Here is an 8,193-nt window from a genome sequence, read left to right on the forward strand (position 1 = left end):
ACGTGATGTAAGAGGGTTTCAGGAAAGGGACCAGATGCCTGAGGGGCCTGATGGAAGAGAAAGAAGTCAGTGGATTTGGCAGTTAGATCAGTAATGACCTTTCCAGAGTATTTTTAACAGGGACCCACACCAGTTGGATGAAGGCAAGAAAAATAGTGAGGGAATAATACCTAGGGTTAGTGTTCTCTTTCAAACAGTTTGCTGTAAAAGGGGAGTGTGTGTGATTGCACAGACTGCAATAACTTGAGAAAAAGGCAGATAACATGAGAAATTTTTTTTAGGGAGGGAGCAGCTTAAATATATTTGTAGGTTGAAGAGAAGACACAGTGGAGAGGTAGAAGTTAAAAACATTGAAGAAATGGGATAAATGATGGGTGAATGCCTGGAGGAGGTGATAGAAATGGGGATCAAACGAATGGTTGGAATGGAGAGGACCAATTCTATCTGAGGTCAGAGACATGAAAGTTTGAAAGAAGTTCATAACTGAGACAGCTGGAATTTCTGATGCATGTACTGCATATCCGAGCCTGATGACTGAAATTTATGCAGGGCTGAAAAAATGTCTTTGGTTGTCCATTTAAGAAAGGTCTAACAGTTCAGCAGGGAGCCATCAGCTCTCTAACAATGGGCATAAATTTTGAGGACCTCTCATTAACACCTGAAAGCCATTGATCTCTCTGTCCACCAGGAAAGGAGTGACCTCATTAACATTCCAAGGCTTCTCCTATCAAGGAATTCAAGGAGCACATACCAGGGCACAAACTATGTCTCCACACTTTCAAAAAAGGGAAAAAAGAAAAACTTGAGTGAAACCAAACACTCAGAGCTACTGGGGAAGCAGACACGTGGATTGACCAGAGAGCCTCCGGAGGCAACAGCTGCTTGATTGCAAATGATGAGCGTAACTAGCGCTTCTTACTGTGTAGAGAAGTTAAATAAGGAAACAAAATCACAAAATTGCCCATGAGAAATTAGGCAGGCAGGAAGTGCTAACCTCCTCAGCCAGTAATTCAGAGTCCATTCTGGAAATCCAAATCATTATCTTCTTCATTGCCAGAAATTTGGTTTCCACCCACGTCATTCAGGGGACACTTCAGTTCCAAAGGTCACCCATAAACGGCTAAGGGTCAAGTTCAGCAGCCTTTCTCATTGCTCACTTTTCTCAAGTGTGTTTGCAACTCTAGACACCATTAAATGCCTGTCTTTTGTTTTTTTGCCTTGTTTTGAAATCTGTCTGTTGTTTGCTGTTAGTTTCTGCAAACCCTCTGACAGTTTTGTTTTTCCTCTTTTCTTGTAATTGTGGGGACTTCTCCAAGACCTGAGCTAAGCTCCTGTGTTCTCCTCAAACTCCTATCCAAGGTAAAAGATGGGTTGGGACAGGGAGTAGACAGGGCTGGCTTAAAGATGGTGGGCTTCCAAGATGGCACTGAACTAAAACTGCAGTCGGTAGGAAGAGCAGTAGGGGACCCAAGTAGACAATAGGACAAAGGGTATTATGATTAGGGTGGGTTTTTTGTTTGTTTGTTTTTTGGTAAAGGGCCAGATACTAAATACTTTGGACCTGGAAGGCCAGTCTCTCTGGTAACTATTCAATTCTGCCATTGTAGCATAACAACAGCCATAGGTGTATGTAAACAAATGAACATAGCTATATTTCAATAAAACTGTTTCTAAAAACAGGCATCAGCCCATGCAGTGAACTTTACAGAGCACAATGAGGAGAAAAAAGTTAAACCCAAAGTCTACAGCCTGCACCACTGTGCCATGAATGTCTCAAGTGGATCCTGACCCAGTTGGTGAATAATGGGAGAGATTTTCTGAGAAACTACCAGGTGAGCATGTGCAAACTGGAACTCCTTTTATAGATGAGAAAAAAGCTGAAAGAGGTACCAAGTTGATTAACAACATGTCTCTTGGGCACCTGGGTGGCTCCGTGATTATCTGCGTTTGGCTCAGGTTGTGATCCCAGGGTCCCGGAATCGAGTCCCACATTGGGCTCCCCACAAGGAGCCTGCTTCTCCCCCTGCCTCTCTCTGAGTATCTCTCATGAATAAATATATAAAATTTTAAATTAAAAAAAAAAAAAAAGAACATCTCTCTCTTGTGGAAATGCAAGAGAGAGACACAATATGTCAGCCTTAGGTGACCAATATGTCAGCCTTAGGTGACCCAGAGCCCATGCAGTGTGGTACAGTGGGTAGAGCTCTACATGTGGATGCTGGGGGTTTCCAGAGCTCACAATGTGTTCATTCACTCTTCTGACCTTAAGGTGGCTAGTATGTAACCATGACCTCCTAAAAGGAACTTTTCAGGAGGTTATATGAGCCAGAATGAGCAAAACTTCTAGCATAGTGCCTAGCATATAGTGAGTACTTCTTAAATACTGCTTGTGTTTCCCTTTTATAAGGATCTTCAGTGGATAAAATAAAAATAAATAAATCATATCAGAAACTGGAAGGCAGCATGCAGATAGCACTTGGCATTCTTGTTCCTGTGCTGAGCCCAACCTGACCTCTCTCCTTACCTACAGTCCTGGCTGCCCCTAGTCTCCATTGCCCCTATCCAGCCTTTAAAACCACCTGCATGGGGATCCCTGGGTGGTGCAGCGGTTTGGGGCCTGCCTTTGGCCCAGGGCGCAATCCTGGAGACCCGGGATCGAATCCCACGTCGGGCTCCCGGTACATGGAGCCTGCTTCTCCCTCTGCCTGTGTCTCTGCCAATCTCTCTCTCTCTCTCTCTATCTCTGTGACTATCATAAATAAATAAAAATTAAAAAAAATAAAATAAAACCACCTGCATGAAGACTTGTCCCTAAAAAAAAAAAAAAAAAAAGAGACTTGTCCCTAGGATACAGTCTCAAATAATATTTGTTGAATAGAATAGAGTTAAAAAATAATTTGTAATTGTGTGTGGTGATGGATGTTCACTTGTTGTGGTAGTCATTTTGTGTTACATTCATGTATCAAATCATTAGGTTGTATGTCTAATGCTCATACAGTGCTGTATGTTAATCATCTATCAATTTGAAAAGAGAAATAGGTATCACATTTTATTGCTTGATTATGAAATGTTTAATGAGAAAGATTATTTTTTCCATGGGCTCTCTGGTCATACATGTTCTTTTGTAAGTGGCTGTTCTTGTACTCTTCATTTTTATTGGTTTGGAAGAGCTTTATATATGTTAAGGATATGACCTTTTTACTGTAACACACATTACAAAACAAACATATTTTTCTTATTTAAAAAAAAAGGACAGGGTTGACTACCACTCTCCTGTCAAAACCTTCAAATACCATCAATTTCTGTAACCATCAATCAGGCCATCAAAAATTGGGGACCTGTTTTGGATAATAATACAGCGTGTATTACCAGTCAGTCCTACTACCTTAATTCAGAGATCATCTTTCCTCCATTTCAAGATCAGTCCTCAGTCTTTCTCACTGTGTTCAGCAGGCTAGGCTAGGAACAGAATTCCTCCCAAATAATACAAGGACCTTTCACCATGAATATCCTCTCCCCTCTGTGCATCTTAGGAGTTGCCTGGAGTCTAATGTTAATAGCACAGTTCTGGAGTGCATCAGTGGATGTGAAATCTGAGTGCTGCCACTTTCTACCTGGGTTACCACAACCCTGCTCCTTAAGCTTTCCATGCCTTGATTCTTGGAGTTGGTAAATAAATATAAATAACAGCAGGATTTTTATGAAGATGAAATAAGATAACTTATGAAAAATGCTTAGTGCCAAACCTATACTAACTGCCTAAAGGGAAGCTATCACGTTAAGTCAAAATAAGTCATCTTTTGTTTTCTGATTTTTTTCTGTTTTTATAGCACATATAAGGGGAAAATTCAAAGAAAATCCTATAGAAATATAAAGTGAGACACAGAAAAGTAATTATAAAAACATCAAAGTTGTGCTCACTTCAGCAGCACATATATTAAAATTGGAATGATGTGGAAAAGATTAGCATGGCCCCTGTACAAGGATGGCATGCAAATTTGTGAAGTTTCCATATTTAAAAACAAAAACAAAAAAGAACACCTGAAAATTACCCACAACAGTTTTGCCAGTCAAAAACCTAAAATAACAGATATTATAGCTTTGATATATTTCCTTCTAGGCTTTCTCCGTGCATATGCACACACATCCTTTTTTAGACATACATATTTAACTGGGCTGCTCTGGTTGGATAACGTACTCCTTCTTACCTTTTTCTCAGTTGATAAATACCCTGCAAAAATATGGTATTTTAAAGGTCTCAGAATATTCCTTAGAATTAATGGATCATAATATATTTTGCCATTCCTCTATTATAAAACTAAATTTGAGGCACCTGGGTGGTTCAGTGATTGAGCATCTGCCTTTGATTCAGGTGGTGATTCCAGGGTCCCAGGATCGAGTCCTGCATCAGGCCCCCACAGGCAGCCTGCTTCTCCCTCTGCCTGTGTCTCTGCCTCTCTCTCTCTCTCTCTCTCTGTGTCTCTCATGAATAAATAAATAAAATATTTAAAAACAAAACAAAACTAAATTTTATAAAGCTAAATTTATAAAACTCAGCTTTAAAAACTGTTCCAACCATAATTCCATGAGCTATTCTAATAATTATGGCTTATCTAAGAAGAATGACAGCAAACACTTAAAAACACATGCTTGTGTTCTCTCCTAAGTATCTAAATCTCTGCCATTGCAATTATTTTTAAACCCTGTGGTCAAAGCTGTGAAAAGGCAATGAAAGCCAGAACGCCTTTGCAGGTTTCATTCTCTCTTTCGCCACCTTCTGAGACTTTAAGTTGCAGGCTTCTTCCCTCTTCTGACAGCCATTATGCAAGCTAAGTGAAGCTCTGAGTCCAGAGCTGAGTGGAATGAGGTCTGTAAAGAAAAATGTCAAATATCTCTGTGGCATGTCTTTGCTACCAGCAGAGCTGTGTAAAATCCATGTAGAATGACTGCCTCATAAAACTTGCTTAACTGCAAATATTCCTTGTCATAGCTTTCAGACAGCATGAACCTTCCGTTTTAACCTTGCAAATGATTTAAAGAATGTACACTGCGTACACTTTGCCTATCTCATTTGCCCTCCTTTCCAAAATGCCTTTGGAGGTTCTGGGAAAAGACAGGTCCATTTTTATTTGCAAAACCCTTTAGGTTTCATTTCATTCCATTTTAATAAATATTGTTGAGAACCTCCTACTTACCAGGCACTCACTGGGTGCTGTGAGGAGGAAGGAGAAAATGCAAAGATGAAAGAGACAGGTCTTTCTGCCCTTGAAGAATTGAAAATCTACTAGAAAGCTGTAAGATGTGCGAACAAATAGCTCTCATTCTAGGCAGAACGAAATAAAGCTAAACAAAGCATATATTGTGCCTAGTGACTGCAAAGGAAAAATGGAAAACATTTAAGCAAGAAGAGGTTACATTTGAAGTAAGCCTTGAAGGATGTCTAGGCTTTTTTAATAAGGGGCGGGGGGTGGGGGGGAAGACAGCAAAACCATTAATGAGTTTCTGCTAGGCATTTTAACTTCTGAATCAGATTACACTAGGGGCTTCTGTGAACACTGATTTATTAAGTCCAAAAAAAAAAAAAAAACAACACTTTGACTAGGAATTATAATTTTCTTATTAATGAGAAATGTAAGTAATCTAGGTAGGACTATGCCTCTAAAGAGTAGAATAGGGACTGGACTGATTGCAAGTCTGTGCTGGGACTTTCTAGACCAAGAGGACACATTACTGGAATGAGCATGGAAGTATAAAAATGCAGGGTGGCTTCAGAAAATTGCTTACATTGTCTGCATTTTCAGAAAATTGCTTACTTACATTGTATCTTGAAAAAAAAAAAAAAAAAAAAAACAAGGACAAAACCAAAAACTTTAGGTGGATATAGTATCTTTCACCCTAAGAGAAGAAGAAAAGGTATATATATGTTAGGTTAGTAACAAACAAATCCTAAAATTTTAGAGGCATAACATGGAGAGGTTCAATCTTTGCTTATGAAAATCCACACCAGGTCTAATGACTCCAAGGCAGTTTCCTCCTAGGCATTGACACATGGACTTGCACTGCTGTTAGTATCACAGAGCTACACTACCTCGAGCATCTACAGCATTTAAACTTTTCACACTATCCAGGTAGCCACAGAAGGAAACCGAAAATGCAGAGAACCCACACTTTTTTTGCCCTTCTATATTTTGGCCTTGAGTGACACACATCACATCTGCTTATAGCAGCTGAAAGATCTAGTCACATGGTCCACCCTAAAATAACGTTGTCCTCTTATGTGCCCAGGAAGAAGAAAAGGAGAAATGATTTGGTGAAAACAAAGCTGGTTTCTGCACACAAGGCAATGGTAATTTAGGATGTATGTATTTATGAATTTAATATATAATATTATAATATTATTTATTATTATTTATTATATATTATAATATTTATTATTATTTATTATATAATATTATAATAATATGTGACATATTAGATAGTCATACTATATGTCATCTATAATAATTCATGTAAACTGAACCACAAACCGTCCCCATCTTAAAAGAGAATAAGCAGGTCTTTGTAACCCTGCAGCCAGTGCATGACTGGCATGCTCCTCAGTTGGGGACATATCCCTCCACGCCAGGCAGCTCCCATCACCTGAGAGCAATTCTCTGGAGGAAGAGCAGCTGTGACAGTTTTATATGGGAACTTGGCTAAGTGTGGTCTCTAGTTACCCAGTAAAACACTGGGTATAGCTGTAAAGGTATTTGCAGATGTGATTAAAGTCCATAATCAGTTTACAGTAAGTAAGGAAGATCATCCTAGATAATCTGGGTGGGCCTGATTCAAGCAGTTAGAAGGCTTAAGAGCAGAACTGAGGTTTCCCTGGAGAGGAAGAAATTCTGTTTATAGACAATAGTTTGGGGGCAAATTCAGCCTATGAAGTCTAGCTTGCCCTTCCCAACAGCCTGCCCTATGGATTTCTTCAGATTTGCCTAGCCAGCACTCAGAATCATGTGGTCAGTCCTTGCAATCAATCAATCAATCATCTCTCTCTCTTTCCCCCACTGGTTCTGTTTCTCTGTTGGAACCCTTAGGGATACAGCAGCTGAGGTTGAGAGCAGCTGGTGATCACTGCACCATTGGGTAAAGGGCACAGAATGACACCATCTACTAAAGCCACCCAGCTAATGAGACAAATGGCAGAATTTGCTGAGTCATGGACCACCTTGGCAGGAGGAAGATTGCCAGAAGGAAAGAGTGAATTTTTCTTCTTGAAAAAGCACTTTGTGCTCACTTTTGAGTCATATGTTCCAAAGGGAGTATATGTCCAAAAGGGGAGATGGAGAGACTTTTTAAAAATGTGTCTGTCTGAGGACAATTAGCATGAAGACACCTACCATTTAAACCTTAACGCAAAGCATTGTTTGGTTATCAACTACTTGCCTTATATTACACAGTGGTAAAAAAAAAAAAAAAATATATATATATATATATATATATATCCCAGTAACTTCCCAGTATCCTTACAACCTTGGATGCCTTGTGGTTCCTAATCCATTTCCTTTGCTTTTCTATACCTCTTAATGTATTTGAACAGAAATCACCACAAATAATGCAAAATTATATGACTTTTTTTTTTCTGCTAGAGATCTAGCATAGATGGTTTGAAATTTAAAAGTTCAGTGTGCCATCTGGGGGGAGAAACTATTTTCTGGTGGCACTGCTGTCAAACCAGAAAACATAGCTGGATATTGAACAGTATTAAATGCAGGGCAAAGCAAATTCAATAACATACTCCTGCCTTCTAAATTCCCATCAACACTACCCAATAACACAGGCATAGCTAAGCCAAAGGACACATAGATAAGCTAAAAAGAAGAAATAAGGAAAAATAGAGAGGTGGGAGAAAAGGCAGAAAAATGGGAGGGAAAGTCTTCATGCTTCATTAAGATAAGCCAAAACTAGAGAGAAATTACTTTATTGCTTCTGATTAGCAAAGGAAATATCTTTAAAAGTTGGAATTTTATTTAAAAGGGTGGGGAAGACCGATGTCTGAGGGTTGGAGAAAAACAAAATACTGAAGAGATAGTTGCAAGATAGAAGTGGAATAAAAAGCAGAATCCAGGAATTCCAACTTTCAAGAACTCCTCTCTAATATGAAACCAAAGAAATTTGGAAGCACAACTCCCTGTACACCATTTGTCAAGT

At 39.2% G+C, this 8,193-nt stretch overlaps 1 non-coding gene across 1 annotated transcript; it reads left to right on the forward strand.

Annotated features, from left to right (window-relative positions):
* The first annotated feature begins 3,913 nt into the window (after positions 1-3,913).
* LOC121501134 lies at positions 3,914-4,020 on the forward strand. Its single transcript, XR_005990554.1, has one exon. It is a non-coding gene; the product is annotated as a U6 spliceosomal RNA (small nuclear RNA).
* The last annotated feature ends 4,173 nt before the right edge of the window (positions 4,021-8,193 follow it).

This window comes from Vulpes lagopus, chromosome 10 (assembly GCF_018345385.1).
Source record: "Vulpes lagopus strain Blue_001 chromosome 10, ASM1834538v1, whole genome shotgun sequence".
Lineage (NCBI taxonomy): Eukaryota > Metazoa > Chordata > Mammalia > Carnivora > Canidae > Vulpes > Vulpes lagopus.